General features: G+C 36.4%; 1 protein-coding gene across 22 annotated transcripts in view; it reads right to left on the reverse strand.

The window, feature by feature from the left end:
• Nucleotides 1-24,294, reverse strand: part of ZBTB20 (zinc finger and BTB domain containing 20) — a 758,837-nt gene that overhangs the window by 365,666 nt on the left and 368,877 nt on the right. For 2 of the 22 annotated variants that reach the window (XM_032479591.1, XM_032479605.1), the window contains exon 1: nucleotides 5,565-5,690. The exons of 19 other annotated variants lie outside the window; for them this stretch is intronic. The gene's annotated coding sequence lies outside the window, so the exon portion shown is untranslated. Of the gene's footprint in view, nucleotides 1-5,305; nucleotides 5,514-5,564; nucleotides 5,691-24,294 lie in introns of those variants that run through there. One more of the 22 variants, XM_032479610.1, reaches the window with a different exon arrangement.

The following is a 24,294-nucleotide window of genomic DNA, read 5'->3' on the forward strand; positions in this document are numbered from 1 at the left end:
AGAAGCAGCAATGGAGACTGGTCTCGATTGATGCACGGGCTCATCTGTTTTTTACACCCCCAAATGTGCTAATTTATGATGGTGATGTCACTGTGGGGAATTAAAATTTTCCTAACTCAGTATGCATGTTTTCTACATACCTCAGAACTGAACACATGCAGATTAAGTTCCATAATCCAAGGTGAGATCTACAAAACTATCCCAGCCCCAATTCTGCTGAGGAATTTATTATGACAAACTGGGACAGACCCTGGTGGTCTCCTCCGATTCTATGGCCCTCTTACAAGCATCATCTTGCTTTAAGGAGGCTCCAAAAGAGTAGTCAATCTTTGGCACACAATAGCCATCACAATCTGAACTGAGGTCTGAAAAATATGGCATTTTCCCAAGAGTTTATAATGTCCAGTTTTAAATACTGAAGGGCACTATCTTCTAAATATCTCTGGTCAGTCTTAGCAACTAGATCTACTTTTGAGGCTCCATTTCTTTTGTGTCTTTTACATTTAATGATAAAGAAGAAATATCTAAATTTATAATACCCACGAAAGAGTGAAATTAGGGAAAAAATTCTGTTTGATGTGAGTGTGTTTTTTTTTAAGCTCCCATGCCTAAGAAGATCAACAGTTACCTACATTTGTAACATTTGTAATATTTATGCCTCCCAGACTCAGTGTAATGAGTTTCATCTCTGATCGAATTTTTATAACTGACTTTCATTTACCTGTGAAATAGAAAGCCTTGGTAGGCTCTTGCCCTACAAAATCAGATGCAAAAGTTAGTTCTATTGCAAGATACAGAGGAAAAAAAAAAACTGTCACCCTAATATGCTACAGCATTCCTCTGGTTTTTGCAGGAGAGAAAAGCTATGGGCTCTAGATACAAATGTCGAAATAAGTGCAGTACGGAAGACTGATTAATCAGAACCTGAAAATCATAGTCTTCAGCTCTCCTCCGTGAAACTGTGGTGTGTCCTTTTAACTTGGACTAAGTGCCCAGTTATGAGAATTCTTCCACGAGACGAGCGTGCTTCAGAGCAAACCCTTATCCTAATTGATGGTTTAAGGAAGCACAACCCTGCATTCTGTTCAGGGCTTTGGTTAAGTAGGTAAGCCAAAACCGAGGAGACAGGACTTCCTCCATTAAACTGGCTAGATCCCAGGTTAAACTAATTCAGCCTAAACAGAAAACCTCTGTTTTTCAATCCCTTTGTTCTCTTGGATGTCACAGCTCCCTGCTCTATTCGCGCTTCCTTTTATAGTCTTTCCTCACCAAGCATTTCAGGAAGAAAAAAAAAGCTAAATAAAGATCACAGCCTGTTCCATTGTGTCCCCTTCTTCTTCATCATCTTCTTTTCCATTTGTGCAATGTTGTGGCACCTATTAACTACCAATGTTTTCAGAATGACATTACACAAGGTGCAGGCTGTACCACTGTGCCCTAAAAATATCAACAACTGCATTAGTCTCACAATAATTAATGGCAGGCATTATGCAAATGACAACTTTTTCGCTGCAAAATAATGACATTTCTTCATTTTGAGCAGAGTTATGCAAAACAATGAATTTAGGATGATAAATCACACAGGAGAATTAAGAAAGCCATAACGTTCCTGCCCAGGCAGGCAGAAAGATAGACAGACCAACAATTTAGAAGACATTGTTTGTTCTCACACCACTATAAAAAATCATAGCCAGTCGGCCATTAATGTGTGTGGGTTTTTTTCCTTCTCCCCTTTAGGCAACAATGCATAAGGGGATGCTAAATTCTAGCAATTGGATCATTACAAGTCACAAGCAAATTTTTCTTTATTAACCTTAATAAGTCATTCACTCAGAGACTATAGTCATCAGGCAAATAAAAAGTATCACATGCCATTCTGCTACACATTAACTAATTCCTTATGCAAACATCACAACATATAGCAATTACTGCTGCTCAGAAAAAACAAAGTCATTTTCAATTTATTTTATTGCTTTTATACTTGGCCATTTCCTGTAGCACATTATCGTTTCTTTCCATAACAACCCGAGGTGGAATGGAGAAGAATTTCAGTAGAAATGAGTATTTCCTCTCACCACCTTTCTCATACCCTTTTCCCTTCCTGGGGCTGCTAAGGAAGGTTAGAGATAGGGTATGTGTGTGTTTCTTCATAGCACATCTCCAACAAGCTCTGAGTGGAATGGCATGTTCAGCCTCCGTCCCTGTGGCAAAGGCAGTGGGTATGCAGACAGGGTCTGGCTGTCTCCCACATGTGCTACCTTAATGCTGGCAGCTTTCCTTGATTCTGTAAAGCAAGGTATAAGTGCAGGCTTAGATTTGCCACTAATAGGTGAACATTAAAGTCAATATATTCAATATTAACCTGAGAGATGCCCATTATGCTTAATGAGAATTATGAGGCTAGTTCGTCATGCTTCACCCAGCGCATAACATGTCCCTTCAAGAGATCTAAGTGAAGAGCAATAATAAATATTGAAACCACAACCCCCAATGTGCAAAAGGCCCTCTTTGATTTTTCTGTTTTATTCCCCAGCACCCTTTTAACCATGGCTCTCAGGATGTGAAGCAAACACTAAATAAACCTTATACATGACCAGTAGATTTTTTTTTCTTAGCCCATTTTACAGACTGACAAGTGGATTCTGTGCAGCTCGGAGCTTTTCACAAAGTTGGACAATGAAACAGGTCAGATCTGACTAGCTCTCCAATGGTCTAACCTCAGAGGCCCACAGCCTCTTTCTCATAATCATGAGCATCTTTCCTGCTGGTAAACAATTATGCTGAAAACAGTCTGTACATGTCCCTGTTCACACAATAGGATCATCATCTCCCTCTGTTCTCCTAAATCCACACTCCAGTCCCCCCTTTTTAAGGTAGAACCCTTCCAAAATACACAAGGGAAAAGCTCCCTTTTCAGTTTCTCTTCCTAAAGGTAATAACATTTTGCAGTTCTCCTTAAATAAAATCCAGCCCATGCTGGATCAATAAGAATGATGCCCATTTCCCTAATGGCAGCCGATTGCCATTTGCTATTCAAATCAGACTAGATAAATTACAGTACATGCCAGGGAACAGGCCAGTGAATTAAGACAGGCCTCCAGAGGACCAGCGATATTATTAATCTTTTAAGACACTATCATATTTCTTCTTGACAGTGTGCGTAGACTCACAGACACACTGCACCTAGATTGAAATATCAGCTGCTGAAAAAATCAATAGTGTTAGAAACACAATAACTTTTGGTCTGCAGGGCCTACACTAAGCAGCACTTGTACCCTCTGTACCACATCTCTTCTCCTACTTCCCATCTCCCACTTTCTGGCTCTTCCCTTTCCATTCTCTGGTTTTAAAAGCTTAGATGCCCAAATGACAAGATATTATGAAGTAGTTTCCACTGCTAACCCTGGCCATTGTGGTCAGAGCGTTGATCTTCCATGGGCCGTTTGAAACACAAGCTCACTAGACTAGTAAAATGTTTTGGTGTGGAATTGTTCTCCCTATGCACTTAATAGAGACCCCCAAGCCTGTGCATTTGGTTCTGTTTTAAGAAGAAAGTCAGATATTTAGGGAGGTGGACATTCCCAGAAAGTCCTAGGGAAAGTGGAATGGGAAGAAAGAAAAATAATGGGAACTTGGACCAGAAGTGGAAAAGGGTATTTACTGAAAAGTGAGGGGAAGAAACAAAACAAAACAACAACAAAAAAGCCTACGAGGACAAGCAGAGGGAGGGTACTACACAGTAGGAAGAATCTTTGACTTATATTCTGAAAATCTGGGTTTAAGCCCTGCCTCGGCTGTTGGCACATTGTATGATTTTGCCAGTGACTTAATCTTTCAGAGCCTTGATTTCTTTCTCTGCTAAATAAACCAATATAACCACTTACATCATAGCAGTCTTGTGAGGGTTAACTAACAAGATGTGTGTGCTTTTGAATAATAAAAGGCTTTGGAACTGGTTAAAAATGATATGATTAATTTCCACTACAGAGAGATTTCTGAACTATGTCTAATATTTTTTCCTTCATAGAATTAGAATATTATAAGTGGGCCTAAGATGTTATCAATAAATAACTAGACTGATAGTCACAGAAATGTTATTTAGGGTCATGGTGCCAATAGCTGCTAGAATTTGAACTAGAATCCAGATCTGTTGAATATTAACTAATACCTTTTACATTTTACCAGGATTTGCCCTTTTTCCTTATTTCTTTTTACCTAGATTTGAGATTTTGATTCTTGTTCATGTTTTATTTTTCCCCAACTGGAGAAGCAAATTAAACAAATGCAAAACACAAAATGAGACAAAAAACTACCATACTTTGCAAATCTTGATGATATGCTCTTGATCCCAAGTCTCTCCCCAGTTGCTTCCCATTTATCTTTCTTTCATAGCAAAATTTATTGAAAGAATTATCTATATTAGCTATTACCATATCTTCACTTACTATGCTTTCCTCAACCTATTCCAATGAGACTTTTCTTCATTGTATTCTACCATACCTGCTGTTGCCAGATCTGATGGTCCCATTTTTATTTGCATCTTCTTCATCTTTTCAGCAGTAATTTAATACGATTAATCACTTCCTCTTACTTAGAACACTGTGGCTATCTTCTGGGACATCTCTCCTCCCAGTTTTTCCTACCACCTTATTGTGCACTTAAAACCTATTTGTCTCATCAAATTTGAAATCTGTTGCTAGTAATTCAGCCTCAAGTTACTTCTGATTTGAGATAAACACAGCATATTTAGCAAAATAATCAACACTCAGAAGGGGCTTGTGAGATATCTAGGTTTTCAATGTGTGGCTTTATGACTTTGAAATGCATTAATAGAGCAGAAAATCTAGTTCTTGGTTTGGCTTGAAGCTTGTTTATTCTTGCAGCTAAAGTTATTAGAAACTAACTTTTGAATATCCATAAATGATCTTTTACCTAGAAACTTGTCAAATGGACAAAGTTTTACATATGGGCAAAACATATCAGGACATTGAGTGTCTTCAATGGCCCAGAATTTCAGAGACCTTCATATTGAACTTGAAATTCACATATTTGCAACAATTCATAGTTCTCCCAGATTCACTTAATTAATACACCCAGTTTCTTCTAACAATTTTCCTTGAGGTCTACATTGCAATAAGTAAGGATGAAAACCAAGTAAACCAAGTAACACGAATATGGTTTCAGTGCTAGGCTGTACCCCTGAATCCTAGTAAAAGCCTGAAGATTTCTTTAAAGATACACTCTAGTAATTGCCAGATCGAGCTTGAGTTTGTCTAAGGAAAAGAAACAGTCCTTTTTGACTTACAGATATAGCTGGAGGGCAGTACTTGAACAGAGTGATTTCTCATCCCATGTCTGACTCCAAGTTTTGACGATGATGTAACATATAAAGTCATGACATGATAAAATATCATAAGATAGCACAGAGCTGATCAAAACCCCAAATTATCCAAATATACTATTTGGAGAGATCCCGACAACTTCTTTAGAATGCGATATTACCAGGAATATGAATAAAGAGCATTTTCCTAAGAAAAATAGGGCTATTCCCATTATTTGCTTACCACCTGCCACCTGCGAGTAAACGCTGGCTTCCCTTTCTGCTTAAATTCTTCCACAAAGTCAGCCTGCCAGACCCATGATCAAGGTCTTCTTTTATCTAGACTAGAACAAATATCTCATTTTGACCCATGAGAACATATCAGCAGAATTCCCAGAGCTAATACTTTTATTTAATTATATACATATATATTTATTTTTTATGTGTTGTTCCACTAAGTTAAACTTTAACTATATTAATCCAGGGAAAAATCCTTGATTATCAACCAACAGTTTTGTAAACAGTTATCTCATGAGTTAAATATTAACTTGAAAAATTTAACTCAAAACTCCAAATAAGCAGGAGGAGCCAAAAGGCCAGTAGAAGGAGTAAAAATTTTGCTGCCTCTGTCATATCAGTTTCCTGTGGAAGAGTGTGACAAGGCAAGGGCGTATTTTGGGGGCAGCTGGATGGTTTGGAGGAATGGGGGCAAAGGAGGGGCAAAGCAAGAAAGGAGCCTGGAAGACACCTACTGCTTATCATCAAAATCTCAAAACTTACAGCAAAGAGGTCAGAACTTAGGGGAAAGAAAATTCATGGGAATATGAATCCACTGGTAATGTCCACAGGAATTCAGGGTTAATAAAGGTATCTTTTATTATCAAAGTGTCAAGAATATGGTCACTTAAAAAAAATCAACATAGGTAAGCTATCCACTATAAGGCTGGCTGGCCCACACTGCCAGCCAGCACGGAATCTCATGTGGAGCATTCTCCCACCAGAAACAGTGGAATGAAGACTAACCTGCTTGCCCTGTTCCATTTAATAGCAAGAAGAAAACAAAGCTGAAATGTTTTCCTGCAGTACTGGGTTGCTAGGGATTGTGACTTCAAGTTCCAAGCCATCATCAAACTGTCCATCAAATTTACCCCCGGATAAATAGAAACATCTACCTATGAAAAAACTGAATCTAGGCAGTAGACTGACGTCTGAACAGCAACACTGTAACTATTGACTTTGGTTAAGTTTTTGACTCAAAAATTTCAAGAAAATCCACATGGCCAGATAATTTGCACAATCTTGATATCTGTGGTATAGGATAAAGTTGATTTATTTTTAATGCTGTTTCAGAAATGGTTACAAACTATTAAGATTCTTCCTGTCAGTCTAAGATCAATCCTGCATGCTGATTTTTTAAAAAATCATGAAAAAAAAAAAAGTAAATCTTCCCAGTGAAGATCTTTTAAGGCAGACTCCCATTTGCCCTGTAGATGGAAAGAGTGACACCGAATAATGTGAATTGCTCATGAGAGGGCCGAGACTAGATGGAAAAAGGGGAAGAGACATGAACGTCGAAGGAACCATCCTTAGATACACATGTATATCTTATTTAGATTCAAGAAATACGATACAGCACATTAGACCTTATTTTGATACCTTTAATTAAATATTTAATACATGAACACATGCTTATCAGAAAATACTTAGACACTATAGCCTACACCTTGTACTTGCAGAGCCTTTTACAGTTTACAAAAATCCTTCCACACAAGTAAGCTTTCGCTTTCCTGACAACTCCAAAAAGTAGAAAGAGCAGGTTCTATCATCTCTGTCCTATAGATAAGCAATACTGCTCCTCTAGCATTGGTGTAGCTGGTACAGAATGAACTTGAGCAGAGGAACCAGGGCCCATTAGCATCCTGGCGATCCATATGAACCTAAGGAGGGAGGTGACAGCATGATGACTGTGGAGGGAAAAGACTTTAAAAGTAAGTGGTCAGAGGAGGGGAACCGAGGAGGGAGAGGTTTCAAACTATTCAAAAGGAATTACAGAGAAGCACTAGGAGTAAAGGGAAAGATTCAGAGTGATCTGTGGGAAACAAAAAGTGGCTAGAGCAAGGAAGAAACTCTAAATTCAGACCACTTATTCATTTGGCATATATTAATTGTAATAGTTACTATGTTTGAGTTTCTTCGGATGCCACTGGGCAAACGATGACATGTACTGAGACACTGACCTGTGCCTGAGGTACTTAACATTGAGTTTTTGAGATAATGTCCAAAAATAATTATAATACAAAGCAATTCAGGTATTCAAAATAGAATATCTGAATTTAGAGAAAACCATCCCTAATGTTTAGGCTGACAATGCAAATCTTCACTACAATAAAGCAATCTAGCTGAACTTTGAAAAATGTGTGAGATTTGGGAAGTGATAAGAAGACGCAGGTTACATGAAGGGCATGAGAAAAGTCATGGAGCAGAAAATTGAAAGATATATTTGGGAGCAGCAAATAAACAAGTTAGCTGTAGTTGTAATAGGAAATGATGTTGAAAAGATAGGTTGAGCCTGGAATGTGAAGGAGGTCCTTGAATATTGGGCTGAGTAATCCACTTTATTTTGTGGGCAACAGAGGTCCACTAAAGGTTTGTAAGTAGGGCACTGGCACATCACAATGATATTCTAATATTTAGTATAAATAATTGAGAATAGTGGGCAGAAACAGAGAGCCTAGAGGTATTGAGAGAGAGAGAGTCCATTGCAGTAACCCAGGTAATATTTAGTAGTGTTAGTAGAAAAGGAAAGAAAAATGGAATGTCCTAAAGACATTATGAAGGAGGAAGTGGTAACAAATATTTAGTAAATCTCTACTATGTGCCAGGCACTGTTCTTGTGCTTTACATAGATTAAGTCATTTAATCTGCATGCCAACCCCAAAAGGCAAGTAACATTGTTTCTATTTTACAGATGAGGATTAAGCAACTTTCTCAAGTTCACACAGTTAATAAGTGACAAAACAGGATTCAAATCCCAGATCATCTGACTCTAGAGCCTGCCTGCTTAACCTCTATGCTTACTGGTTAGGTAGGTTTAGGGGTCTTCATGGTGGATTCTATATGACAAGATCTGACAGAATGTGATGATTGGTTGACTAAATATGAATCATGAGACCCTAAGATTCTTGATAATCTTGTTTCTGAGATTTTGGGGTGATGAGTAGAATGTTAACACTATGAATAGAAACAGGCAAATAAAGATCTGGATTTCATATTTTATATTTGTTCTTAATGGTCCAATTGCTTTTTGTATTTAAAATGTCAATCTACCATAAAAGTCAAAAAAGCAACTGAACTACCAAACTTAAAAAAAAAACTTTGAAGATAGACACTGGCTGATTCTTCCTTCCTAGTTTCACTAATGAATATGTGGAGTATAACTCAGTGCTTGGTATATAGGAGATGCTCGAAATAGTGTGTTAAATGAATCATTGGAGGGATATTAATAACAAATAACTCAGAATAAAGGGAGGGAGGGTAGTAGAGTCAAAATAGTATGAGCCAGAGTCAGTCAAATTGTGGTTCAAATCCTGGCTCAGCAAGTTTCCAACTATAGGGCAAAGTTACTTTAAACATTTTGTATAATATGGGGGTAATAATTCATGGGAAAGCCAGGTATCTTTCTGGATTCAGTACTTACTTGCATTGGGTCTATGAAAACCTAGAAAGGATGCCCCCAAAGGCCATTATCTCTGACAGAAAATCTGCAATGCTCTTCTTTTATTGAGTTTAATTTACAAAAATTACATTGAGACTTATACAAAAAAAAAAATCTGCCAAGTAATTGCCAGTTTTAAAAGAAAAGTAAATTATTTTCAGAGAAGAGAAAACCGGAGTTTCAACTGAAGGGGAGATTTTAATTGCAGGGAGACATATCAGCTGAATGGTTTAGCTTGGACTTGTGGGATCAGTAACCGGCAGTGGGATATATATTAAAGAAAAACCAAGTTTAATTAGCCTTAAGATTTTATACAGCTTGGCTCTTCCCTCCCACACCTAGTCTGATTCCAGCAGGTCAATATCCTTTTCAATCACGCTCTCTTCCATCTTTTTCTCAGCTGCTGTCATGACAAGCCAATGGGAGAATGACATACAGATGAAAACAAGGCTTGAATAATTACTGCACTGCGGCTGCTTGTTGTTTGAGCATCATTTTATTCCTTCCAATCACACAGGTCCTTGGACTTCACAGCCCTGTGTTTCAGATTGGGGTGATGCTGATTATATTATGACATTACAGCAAAGATAGGCAGATCAGACAAAGTGAATTTCACTCCGTAATTAAACTGCAGTATCTTTCGTCTAAAGTTCAGAGCAGGATTAATCGAAAGGTAGCTCTTTATCATCTCGATTAGTGCTGAGATATGAAGAGCGAGCTCTGATTTGATAGCTAGCCCTGAGTCGAGCTGACTGGTGGCCGCATACCTGTCTAACTGGCAAAATAATATCAGATCAAGATACATTTAGAGGGTTACACCCTTTCCTTTTATTTTATTTTTATCTGAAGGAAATGCAGATAGATTCAAATATGCCGGGATTTCCATTACCCTGTTTTCTATTACAAAAATGTCTATTGAAAAGACCAGATCCTTCCAAACCCCACAGCATTTTATAAGTGGTTTCCCATAATTCCACTTAGTACCATGCTCTAATGGCTTCTTATTTCTTGCCTTTTCATTAAGTGAGACTCAAATCTGAATATTTGGGTGGCCCAGGCAATAGCTTCTCAAGCTGCTCACAGGTTCCTCTTTTACTTCAGTGGACTCATTGTAGAATTTATGAAGATATTTTGCTTCCTTCAATTGCTCATTTAATGTATATGGTACTCCTAAGTTCTTTATGGAATAATGAGTTGTATCAGTGATTCTCAATCCTGAATGCCTATAGAAACACCTGTGAGGCTTTGTAAACAATAAGCCATCTTGCCGCTACTCCAGACCCAATAATTCAGTATTTCTGAGTTAGACTCAAACATCTGTATATTTTTAAAAGTTAATAGGTGATTTGAAAATGCTGCTGGGATTGAGAACCATTGAATCAGCTATACGGCATAGCAGCTGTACCTGCGAAAGACTTACCAAAACAGGACATTGTTAAGGGAAATGAAGCCTGATACTGTTGTGGAGAATTTCTTAGTAAAATTATAAAAAGCTTAGTCAACTAACATTTGTATAGAAAAATACATATCAGGTCTCTTAAGGGCAATGGAAGACAAGGTGGACTATAAAACAGACAGGATTATGTTGACAGTGTTTCCATTGATCCATCTGGTAACATTGAATGTGATGATTTACTGACTGAGCTCATCACACAATAATACTATAGCTGTCAGCCATATAATTTGACTATTGACTAACATCATAAAATCTCAGAGTTTGGACACAAACTTGGAATTAGCTGTGATCTGCTTTAATACTCTTTACTATTCAGCTGTCTTTTTAGAAAAAGCCAGGATTGAAAAAATATTATTTCAAATTCTGACTAAAACTTCTTTTAGAATTTAAGAACATACATTCTGAAGTCAAACTGAATTCAATTACTAGTTGGGTGGCCTTAAGAAAGGTATTTAAAAAAAAAAAAAAGAAAGGTATTTACTTCTCTAAGCCTCAATGATCACATCTCTAAAATGGGCCCAAGAATACTTATCTCAGAGCTATTTAGATTTTATATTGATTAATTTAGATAAGAGCGCCTGGAAAACAGAAGTATCAGAACTAAATATCTGTTGAAGGCAAATACAGTATTTGCTAAAGGTTGTCGCTGAGCATCCAAGCCCAAAAACAGTCAGTCTGGAGACACAGATCAGTTTCCTGGAAGACTTAGTCCACCAGGGAAAAAAGAATGAATCTGAATAGGAATGACTTCCAAATTTTTTTGTGCATAAGCATCACCTGGCAGTGACTGTTAAAAATGTAAATTGCTGGACTCTGATCCCAAAGATTCTGATGCAGTATTTAGGAATGGAGTCCAGGAGTATTCACCTTAGGAACCATTCAGGTGGTTCTGACTCAGGGTCAAGGTTGATAAAACAGTTATAATGGAATAGAAATTAGCCAAACATTTATCCTCCCCAAAGCCACAGTGTGGCCTGACTTGGAAGAGGCCGTGCTTTCTGCTCCTTAGGTCAGAATTTAGTTAGATGGATTTAAGTTATGCCCAAATATAAAATGTTCATAGAGTATGATTATGTTCAGAGTAAAAAACCTATTTTTTCCATCAAATATACTTCCTGAATAATTATCATTTAGCCACTAATATTAACTTCAATTTTTTCATCACCACTAGGTACATGTAAGTATACAGTCATGGGTCAGATTCATTATCAACTCATCTTTTTCTTTTGTAAAATAATAAAGTAACTTTCTGAAAATTGGTAAATTCTTTAAGTAAACAAAAGTAGCTATTTCCTCCTTTAAAGCACGTAGAATAAAATGTTTTGAAATGTATTAATCAAAATTGATGATGAAAATCAATGCACAATTATAAGCTGAATACTTTACATGCAATTGATAAAACGATCTGCTAAAATGAAGATACTCAATCTATAAGTAGAGACTCTTCTGGACCTAAGGGGAAAGTGTAAACATTTTCACTTTCAGGATTTTCCCAAGGAAAGGACAATGAGACAAATTCCAGGACTGTGTTTAGTCTGTAATATAATATGCTAACAGATATGCATTAACTTCCTATATTCTAAAAGTTATTGAACAAGACAACAAGAAAATTATGATCTCTAATGGCAAAATGAGCATATAGTTAAGCAGGGAAGAAAAAGATGCCAATATGAAAAAAGTTTATCAACATTACAGGATAATAGAACCTAATGATCAAGTTATGTCTTTTTTTTTAATTAAAAAAATTCTTTGGTGAGGGGAAGTAATTGGATTCACTTATTTTTAGATGAGGCACTGGGGATTGAACCTAGGACCTCAAGCATGCTAAGCATGTGCTCTACCACTTGAGCTACACCCCTCTCCAAGTAAAAGTCTTTTTAATACGTATTTTGTGATCTGGAGTAAGCTACTTAAGATCTCAGAAACTCAGGCACAGTACTTCTTTGAGATGGTTGTCCTGACCGAAGTGTGTACTGAAATGACCTAAACTACTCTGAACATAATCACACTCTATGAATATTTTATATTTGGGCATAACTTATATCCATCTAACTAAATTCTGACCTAAAATGAATAAATTCAAGCTGTTGTTCATTGTAATAACTGACAATTTATTAGATGAGATCTGTCACAGGTAAGACTTAAATGAATGGGACAGACATTGAGGGCAACAGAAATCTCAAATAAAGAGAATGTTGGCATGACTGGTAAAGCTCTTGCAGGGAATGGTATTTGAATTGGATAACTCAGAATAAATAAGATTTGGCTAGACAGAAGGACAAAGATCATTTTAAGCTGGGGGTGTAGGTGAGTGGTGATAAGAGCTGAAGGTCAGAGGTAAGAATTGTTTAGGATCTGTTAAACTGTTTAGGATAAAACTGTGAAGGATAATTTGGGGTAAAACAATAGACAGTTTTGAATTTCAAAAGCCAATTTTGGCTTTCTGGTAGAATTTTTAATTGCTCACATATTTTCCCAGTGCAATTCAACATCTCTTTAGAACAGCAGTTCTCAAATTAAAGTATGTGCCAGAATCACATGGAAGGATTGTTCAAACACTAATTGCTGTACTCCACCTCAAAGTTTCTGATTCAATAGGTTGGGGTGAGGCCCAAGAGTTTGTGTTACAACCTATTCCTGGTGACAATGCTGTGGGACTGCTGTGAACCACTGCTTTAGAAGATGATAAGACAGAGTGGATGGAAGAGGTTTTTCCTTAAAATAAAAAAAAAAAAATAATTCAATAACTGAAAGTCCTCTTTATTTCCTATAAAATTTCATCCCCTTTCATGCCAGGTCATAGAAAAACCTACATGAAGACTTACGGAGAAAAGTGCTTACTTTGATCTCCTAATCTCCTCTTTTGGGTTCAGGTCCTTAACTGTGGGAATGAGGAGCCCCTGATCCAAAGGAACCCAGGCCAACCAGCCTGGAAACTTTAGAGAAGACTTAATCAGCATTAAGGATTTTCAAGAATTGAGAGTAATAGAGCCAAGAGATTGGAGAAGGTGGGTGGACTTTTTATTACAAAGAGCCCCTATCAATTTGTGCTGGACATTTTGTCCTTGAGTTACACTTAACATCCTGCTCCATAACCCACAAACTGTTTTCAACTTGCCCTCATTCACCTTTTCCTTTTCTTTAACAGACACCCAGGAATGAGCGAGTGGAAGAAGACCTCTTAACTTACACCTGTGTCACTGTTTAAGCATCTCTACCTCCTGCTTTAAAATCTTTCTCCAAACCAAACTTCTGCTATGCAGTGACTATACTTTAAGAAATATTTCAGAAGGCAGAAAGAGGAAATGAAATGCTTTGGGAGACTATTTTCTCACACATGACTCCAAGGGCACTATCACACAAGTCAGTACTTTATTTTCAATGGCAGAGCAAAAAAAAAAAAAATTTGTGTTTTAAGATTCATGTAGAAGTCTTTGTGGAAAAAAGTCAAAAGTGGATTTAAAATGTTTGAATCTCCAAAAATCTCTCAGTAACAGCAGCTTGTTTATTTCCTAGCCATTTATCTTTCCTTAAAATAAGAAACTATATAATTACAAAGTATAATTAATAATAATAACAACAATTACCACAAGTACAACAGAAATAATGATAGTAAGCACCATGGGCCCAGATCCCCATAGTTACAAAAGATAAGAATTTGTCTCAGTATTTTCAAGAACAGACGGCAGCCCAATAATACAGGGGAAAGAAAATTGAAAGGAAAAAAATCTTTCCTATACTCCCTGGAAAGTATCACAGAAAAATAGACAATAAACTTTAATACCTGTTGTTAAGAATCTTCATTTTACAGATCAGTTCAGGCAATTTAAACAGACAACAACATGAGGCCTCTAACGTCTCTTAGGAAACAGTATCAACATTAATTCCTGTCTGGTCCCAATTCCATTTCTAGTTAAGCATCCCCATCCACTCATAAGAAGAAAGAAATAGCATTTGTGTAGTGTCTTATAGTTTATAAAGCACTTTCACAAACATCATATTACTTGATTGTCTCAACAATCTTGTGGGATAGGTAAGTAGGGAAAGTATTAATATTATACCCATCAGAAAATGAGAGAATTAAGGATCAGAGAAGAAGGAAATAAATTAATCTTTACTAAACACCTACACTGGGTCAAACTCTATGCAGACTTGAAAAGAATCCCACATACAGAGTTTTATGTAACATGAAATAGGCTCAGAGAATCTGAAACCTGCCCAAGGTCACAAACGGCAGAGCTAGGCCTTGAATGCAGATAAGATGCCCTGCTTTGCCACCAAACCACAGACTTGACTTTACTTGTACATGTCTAGCTATAGTAACTGGCCCTCTCAAGAGGAGGCGTGTTCAATTGCCAAATGCTATAACCACTACTAGTTTCAGGGTTTTTGTTTGTTTTCAGTTAGCCTGATGAAAAAGGTTTACATTCGTTGAGAAGATGTGCATCTTTATAATATTATTTAATATGTCAAGAGAAAAAAAGAGAGAATGTATTATTTCATTGGTTTAGAACAGCAACTTCTAAAAGTTACTCCAACTACCCACAGACACAAGAGACAACACAGCTCCATTTCCACCAAAATATTCAAGACAAGAAAGAAAAAACAAAAGACTAACCAATCTCAAAGGCTAGGTTCCAGCATGGGCTCAACTTTAAATTACCATTATCTAAAAAAGTGGCGAGTACGTATGCATATTAAAATGAGGGATAACAGCAGAGGGTATATGAACAAAATAAGTCATCCATTCCTTGTTCTGTCTCATAGCTACAGATTCAGACTTTGAAACCTCCTGACCAAATGACCGTATCACTTTTTATTTTTACTTTTTATGTGCATTTTCTTGTACAGTTTGTCTGTTTTGTGTTTTAAGACCTTAGTTACAGTCTCCCTCCACTCATGTATGCACAACTTCTGAGTTAGAGCATTTAAAGCTTTGGCAAAGCAATGTCTTCCTACAAAAGAGGCAGAGGTTTCACCCAGAAGGTATCCTGGGAATTTGGGCTGCAGAGGTGAATGGAAGTCTAGAGTATGAGTAAAGATTTGTGAAATTAGATTGAATTTTTGAGTATTAAACAAAGACATTTATTGAAAGAAGATTGCTATATGTACTGAACTACTATCTTGCCATTGAGAATTTTCATAGAATTGCAGAATTTCACAATTGTTGCTGTACTAGGAATTTTATTTTTATAATGGCAGAATATTGTTGTTGGACTTCATTAAAATTATATATCACAATCATCTGTCTAAGGCTCGAACATCCTATAAACATCCCTGTAACGCAGCTGTCTTTGCTTAAACACCTTGACCTTACAGAATTAGTATTTGTTGATATTAGGGACTGTTGTAAGCTGACTATGCCCCCTCTCCCCACACTCCACCGCTACTTCATATGTGAAGCCCTAACCCCACAATGTGACTATATTTGGACACAGGGCCTTTAAAGCAGTATTTAAGGTTAAATAAGGTCACAAGGGTGGTGTTCTAATCCAATAGGACTGTTGTCCTTAGAAAAAGAGGAAGAGTCATACAGGATGAGTGCATGTAGAGAAAAGGCCATGTGAAGAGATATAGTGAGAAGGAAGTCATCTGCAGGCCAAGGAGAGAGGCCTCATGAGGAACCAACCCTGCCAACACCTTCATTCTGGACTTCCGGCCTCCAAAACCAAGAAACAAATTTCTGTTGTTTAAGCCACACAGTGTGTGATATTTTGTTAGAGCAACTGGAGGTTTTCACAACAACTTGCAAGGTAGAACTTGATTATATCTACTTTACAGGTACAGAAACAGATTGTGGGAGATTTGAGAAATGTCCTAAGAGACATAATGGGTAAGGGGCACAACCAAGATTTAACCTAAGTCTGTCCTCCACACCAATATTTTTTTCCCTCCTTGTCTGTGTTTTCTACCTTTGAGCACGTAAGGGTGTTTAAAAAGTTAGTTTTTATAATGACCTGAATATTTTATTTTTGTATGTTTCACCACTGGCTTGTGTTCTACTTGGAGTCACAGAAAACAATATAATTCATCTTCTTTGTGACAGTCCTGAACACACCAGAATATAGTTATCATATTCCTTCCTTGTGAATTTCCAAACAATCCCAGTTCCCTTCACGATTCCTCATATCATATGTTTCATTTCCCTGCCATACTGGAAACTTACTCCTGAGAATGTTCCTATTTGTTCCGATTTCTTGTACTGGACTGTTAAGCCATATCTCCCCTGTATCATTCATAAGCAGTCTTTTGAAAATATAAAGACAAAATTTTGCATTTATCCATTTAAAAATTTTTATCTGGTTAGATGTAGCACATCATTCCAGTCCTTCATGATGTGTTTGGAACTTGACTGCTTCATCCAACAACTTTCCTATATATTCAAATTCATGTCATCTGCAACTCTGATGAACAAGAGTTCATACAAGTCATTAAAAAAAATGGTGGTCAAGATAAGGCTGAGGCTATTCCTGAAATATGCCATAGGAATTTCTTCCACTATAATACTGAGCTATTTGTTTGTAGCTAATAGTGTGGCCATTCAACCAGTTACTACTCTGTCTGTACTTAGATTAGTTACTAATCTATCTGTACATCTAACCCAGGCAAGATCAGATTGTATATTGTAGACATGCTTTCACTGAAGCCATTTTGGTTTCTAGCAAGCACCACTTCTTTCCAGAGATCATAAACCACTGTTTCATGCTTTATTGTTTTAATAATGCATTCTAGGCGTTTGCTCAGAACTAACATCAAGCTATTTGTCCTTATAAACTGCCTTCTTATATTTTCTAAAAATCAGAACATTTTTTATATCTATCTCCAATTGCCTAACATTTTTTTCTCTTCTCCTCAGATATGAATGGCAGTAACTGACCTTATTAACAAATCCACTTACTAGCTTCTGGCTCTCTAGCCCTATTTCTAGGCTCTCCTCTGTTTCCTTTTTTCCTGTGTCCTTCCAAGGAACAGAGTCTTTACGTGTAATCATGGACTGCATCCAGGGATGGTATGCTGGTCAGAGATGGGTCGGCAAACCAGAAGAGTAGAGAGGACTTAGGGGGCTGACCTCGGGCCTGGCTGTGCTGGAGGAGGAGAAGGGGCTATGGTTAGGTGTGGCTTTGCACTCATCCCTATGCATGCTCTGCCTAACCTATTTTTCACTTCTGGCTGTGCACCTAGACAGAGTTACATCCTTTTTCTATTCACTTCAGATGATTTTCTTTGCCAAAGATTCAAGACATCTTTGTATTTTTCAGTCTTTAACTGAGAAGTTATGTTGTGATATATCATGCTTTTATTTTCTCAAGAAGAATTTCTCTGAGGCAGGCTGGTCCCCTGACCTTTACCTAATCAAGAAAAGTTGTTTGGGGGATGGGAGATGGGGAAGGCAGGCTGGACTTTAAATGCCCAAATCAGTTCTAACAAAAACACTGAGATTCAGGTGCCTGAGGTTAGAAATACTGGAGGGAATTCAATTACACTAATTAATATTTAAGAAGGGCTAGAGATCACATGCTGAATGTGGGAAACTAGGCCAGTCAGACATGAGCATATGGGGAGGGCAAGATCAACCGATAAAAGTAACAAACAAATCATACATAAATGCTCCAACAGGAATGAAAAAGAATATAAAGTAAATGTTCCAAATGACACTGAAGAGGAGGTAAAGTAAATGGTCTACCAGACATAAAAGTGAAATGTTCTAACGCATACAAGACATTTTATTGGTTTTATATAAACACATATATTATAAAAATGATTTTTTCCAAATAAGTTAGTAGGACATGTTTCTCATTTATAAAAACAGACTTAGTTTGGGATCTGTGGATTCAGAAAATATTATATTGGCTTTCATTTCCTGACTGGCTCATCGAGTTGTAGGCTCAGTAAGGCTTGACTTTCATAACAGATAGTTCCCTAATGGCCAGGCCTGCCTGGACACTCAAAACCAGAGGAGTATTCTAGGTTCTACACAAGCTTTTCTAGTTCTGGCTCTGATGTAATTTGGTTGGTACCACATTCTCCCATGAACTTGATTTTTTGTTCCTGGCCCAGTCAATTCTGATTTTTGGTCACTCTTTTGTACACTTCAAAGCTTTCTAGAGCAGGCACTAATGGTGCCAGAATTACCTAGCTTCTACCATGTAAATGATTCTTTTTCTTCTGTTCTAGCACTTACCTACCCTTCCCACGCCTTCTCCACTTCTAAGCCCTCTCTCTCTCCTTCCTCTTGCTCTAGTTAATCAGAAGGTTATGCCCCGAACCTTGTACTACTACTCTGTCAATCTTATTCTTTCAAAGCGCCACACTCTGGAAGCCACTATTTATCAGTGTACAGCCCTGTCTTGGGAACTTCGAAAACTGGAAGCCCAGAGGACTCACTGGATTGCTTTTACTATCAATACATCATGCAGAAGCAGAAGTAGGAACATAGAGTAGTAGACGGGAGGAGAACTGAGACTAAGATTTGGATTCCTTTTCCAAATTCTCTAGTGTACATAGACAGTAACTAAATGACTTTGGCCAAACGCTATGTCTACGCACAGTGTGTAGATGTTAGGCTCTTGGAGAGAACAACACAAAAAGACGAGATTCTTGCTCTTCAGGAGTTAACCTCCATTTGAAGAAATTATTAAAAAAGTAACCAAAAAACCCTAACACTCACAAAATAAAGCATTTCCAAAGGGTCAAATTGTCCTTAAATAATAGAGGGACAGAGAGAGAGAGAAAAAGTTACTTCCTAAATATTTGAAGCAAATTAGTGGTTTTCAAACTATGCTTCATGGTTCTCAAGCTTACAAAGAGATAATTGAGCAATTAAATATTTAATTTAAATGTGAATTAAAAATACATATTTGAATCAATGTACAATTGTGATAAAAATAACATGCAAATTTAAATGTATTATATAAATTTTTAAAAGACTAATGTGATGTTACATTATATGTACAATAAATATATACAATAAGGTTAACTATTTTTCACACAGGGCTTAAATTAATGCTTTGTAATTGGAAGGTAAACTGTTTAAAAAAAAGAAAACAAAGCAAAAAAACTTGCTACTATATGCAACTAAACTGTGTCTCATGATTTTCTTAACACTGTATAGTACTCCATTCCTCATACAAAAATACACTGAATTCTTAAGCCAGTATAATAATCTAATTCCAAGTTGCCATTTCTTTTATATTTACCATTATATTCTTATTGATTGAGTCTATAATATTTAACATGATTAATAATTTGGACTTATAAAATGAGTTTATTTTAATAAAATGCTACTCTTATTATTTCACATGTAGAGATTCTAATGAAATTTATTTAGAAAAGAGGGTTCTGTTGTTTAAAGAAATAGGAAAAAAATCTCTGGATCAAATAATTTGTATAAACTCTCCAACTCAAGGCAGTATGATTCTCTTGCTTCTGGTTCCAGGCTGTTCAATTTCTGAATTTACTGACTTGCTGGCTCTGACCACTGTATACAGCAGATATATGGGGCCCAGACTAGATTTCATTGTGGCTACTATTCCTTCAACCTTAAGAAAGATGATGTTTTTACCCTGAGGAATAGATTACATATCATGAAACTATCACACATTGAAAGAGGTCACCTTATCTTAAATTTACCCAACACATAAAATTTATCAGATATTCTTAGAGTGCCAGTTATCAGAACTTAATATATTAGTTTAAAATTTAACCAGCAGTTGCCAAGAAATAACTTAATGGAAACGTCTCAAATTATCTAAGAATCAATGCTTAAATTCACTATGTAAAATGTGGACATTTATTCATTTATTTTACATTTACTCAAAATATATCATATCAAAATACTCCAGAATATTTTTCCTAACATCAATCAGCTGTTATCTATAGTTAAGAAAAAAGTGACTTCCCACTACTACTGAGAATGAAACTAGCAAATCTGAGGAAAGATTCATTTTCAAAACCTGAACTATGCTCTACTATGAAATGTTTCAAACTCTTATGACACTGAAGGAATAAGGCAAGAATAAACTGACTTGAGGTCTTTTGTAGGCTCTTATATAGAATAGTTAAACCAGACTTAGGCGCATATTTGTTTTTTAAAGGTTGTGACTTGAAAGGTACTACAGGACAAAGGTTAAGAGTGCACCTGAGTTTCTATTCTGGCTCCACATTCCCAGCTACGAGACCTTGAGCAAATCACTTACTATCTAAGCCTCAGTTTTCATTTTTGTTAAATGGAGGAAATAATAAGAATACTTCTCCTCATAGATTTGTAGTAAGAAATAAGTGAATAAATAAAATAATGAATGAAAGTTACTTGGCACATTCCTAGCACATGAGAAACTCTCAATAAATATTATTAACTCTAATTATTAAAATTGCTAAACATCTAAAAGCCAGTATTTTTCTTCTGGTTATTTTCTTCTATGACCTTATTTTACTCATAGTTTATTGACTATATGTTCTTCCCTTCTGGAATAATGTTCTGTTTAGATTTTTTCTTTTTTTCTAGAATGTTCTCTGACTCTTCACCTCCACTCCAATCATCAGATAGGATTGCAGGGCTTCATTTTGGTAGTTTTATACTTGCTTTTCTGTCACTGCTTGTGTTATTTTCTTGTTCCTACTCAGTGGTTTAAAAAGTAAAACTCAAGGAAGAACTAAACATTATGAGGAATTTATTGAGATGAATGGTTATCAAAATTGAGCAAAAAAGGATATTATTAAAAATAAATCACACTAAGGGAGAGCAGCTGATGACAGCAGCTGTGAAATGGCTGTGCATGGTGGGAATCAGTGAACCCCAAAGAAACAAAAGAAAAAATTATGGAAGGCCATGAAACTTACATGATTTACAAGGGAAGTCTAAACTTAATGAACAGCCTCTGAAGATTACAGGAGCTAGGAAAGTCATTTTTGGATGAATATTTGGACAAGACAGTAACACTAAAAGGACTGATGTTCTCTGATCAAATCAGAACTACTAATAAGAACAGAATGAGAAGATGAATGGAAATTTTTACTGTATTTGCTTTCTTCACTGCATAACCTGTGATGAGGGAAGGATATCCTTGTGTATATCCATATAGATGAGATGCCTAGAAAATCCTTGATAAGATGGCAATAGCAATAAGGATGGTATATTTTTAAGAGCCAAAGTTAGAAATTCATGGACAAGTTGAATAAAATTAAAATTCCATGTTGGCAGGCATTGGGGCAAAGAATTCTATGACACAAAAGTTTTTCTTAACTAGGACTCTAAGGCTTTAGTTGTTTGAAAATTATTTCATGTAGGCAACATAAGAACAAATAGTTGGTTTACTGCAAAGGTGCATGCAGATATATGGCTTTTCCCCTTGTACCTGGATATAGACCTCCCTCTCAACTTCCATAAGCACTAAACTTAGTTAAAAAGTAAAAATAAAGATACTGCAGAGGAAACTGAGATGGTAATATAACATCACGCCTGAGAGAATAAACTATTGAGACAAGATAAACAAAACCAACTGAGATGAGACAAGCAAGCTTAACACAAGTCAAGGAAGTTATATTGTTAAAATAAAAATACTACTAAACAGAACCAAACTTGCTATTCATAGGAATTCATGGGAATAGCAAGTGAAAAATTTTTCTCAGAATCTACATAGATGATTCCTATGAGATTACTACAAACATGGGTAATTTTTTTCAGCATTGCCTTTGTTTCCAAATGAAATTTTAAGACATTTCATGAAACAAATAAAACCTTATCAGAAATAAACCCTTAAAATTACTAAAAACAAAAGGCTAGCCTACTTAGGAAAAGAAAACTCAAGTCAGTCACAAATGGTGAGGTAACTCTGACTTAGGGAGACATAGTACAAAATATTTTCATTAAAGCCCCTGATATCTTCCCTTCTTGAGAAGAAGCTGCTCTACTCTGCTGAAAACCTATAAAGTTACAAACCAGTATTCAAAGAATATTCATTTGAAATATCCATTTAGGAAAAAACCCCACATTCATTCTCATATTAACATGAACGTATAAACTTCTAAAATCATCTTAAAAAGAGAAACATCACTCTTGTAATTAAGTGTTCTTGCTTTTTCCGATAGTGGGCATTTAGAAAATAACAATAATGCAGGAGCATAGAGTTGTAGTGAATCCAGTCACGAGGTCAGTATGAGAAGTTAATGTATGACTAAAATCAAGCTTTCCTTTCATGCTACTATTCTATAAATAACTTCTTTCTTTTGCCATGATTAAAATATCTTTTCATCAAATTTGAGATAAATGCACTAGATATGGTAAATATATTTCTGGCTTAAAATGACAACAATGTAAATTATACGATAAAGAATATATCATTGTCCCATCTGTATTTTGATAAAAACTCTTTTTAGGTGATATCATTTCATGTTAGGCTTTTTTGTGCTGCTTAATATTATAATTAATAATTCATATTTTTGTCTTTCCCCTCGCACTCTGACAATTTTTATTTTTAATCGGTGGGCATGTGCCAAATTGGTTTGTTATTTATTTATAATGTAAAATGACAAGGGAATTGAATATGTGGAATAAGATAGAGAGATTTTCTTTCATATGACAAAAAATTCTTAGTAATGGGGATATTTCTCGCTTACCCTTATGGACTCAAGGGTTTTGAGAGGTTAGATCAGACGGCACCTGCACCCCATAGGACAACATATGATGAATATATTAAATAGAATTGTACATTTATGTTTTTAAAATTCATTTTAGCTTTGTGATGACAGCTGGGCACAAGCATAAAAAGGGGACAAAAAAAATCAAAATTTGTAAGACTCCTTATTCTGATAGATCCTATAGTGCCAATTAAGTACAAATTCTGACCAAACAGATCTATTTGTATTCTTTCCTAAATGCTAAAACATGCAAATTTAGTAGAAGCAAACAGAAAATCTCAAGGATATGGAATTTCCACTGACACAGATAAAAAGTTCTGTCTGTAGTGCTTTATAGAGCATTAAATAACCCCTTCAATTCTGCCCATAACCAGAAACTACATAATCTGAAAGCTAGAGCATTGAACGGCTGTGACAGAAAATTCAGAGTGTGGTCTCACAAATGATAACAACCAAATCACCAAAGGAGCTGGTTAGAATCAAGAATCACAGGCCCATCCAAGAATTACCGTGGAATCAGAAACTGTCAGAATATGGCTCTGGAATCTGCACTGGAAGCCAGCTCCTGAAGGAGAATTAAGTTTGAGAGTAGTCTTACGGCAAACCCTGAGCTCCGCATTGTCAGACATGCTCTTTCAATTCATCCTTGCGTCAAACATTAGAAAATGCACGAGACACAACACAGTGGACCAAGCGATATGCTTCCTCAGAGATTCCAGTGTCTCCTGTTTCTTCTGTTAATTTAAAACCCATAGTCTACCATCGCTGCCTTGCTTAAGCTAGCCCCTTATCTCCAGCTCTACCTTTGCCGTCAACATGTACAGATTTTTTTCAGGCTTTCATATCACTCTATCAGTCTCGAACATTTGGAACAGAGAAACTTTTCCCAACAATTTGGTCCCAGTTCCCATTTACAACAATGCTTAATAGACTATATTTGTATATAACACTGAATATTTCTAAATAATGTTATGACCTTAATTGTTTTGATCACTATTAAAACATAATGGGTTGTAGGTTGAGCCAGAAGAGGAAGCTGGCACACAGTGGGGTTCAGTCCTTTAAGCTTAACTCATCAAGCAGCCAAGTATGAACTAGAGCACAGGCACTCCGGCACGAGACCTCCTGCCTTTCAACCTTCTTCTTAAGAGACCCTTCCCCTGCTTT

This window comes from Camelus ferus, chromosome 1 (assembly GCF_009834535.1).
Source record: "Camelus ferus isolate YT-003-E chromosome 1, BCGSAC_Cfer_1.0, whole genome shotgun sequence".
Lineage (NCBI taxonomy): Eukaryota > Metazoa > Chordata > Mammalia > Artiodactyla > Camelidae > Camelus > Camelus ferus.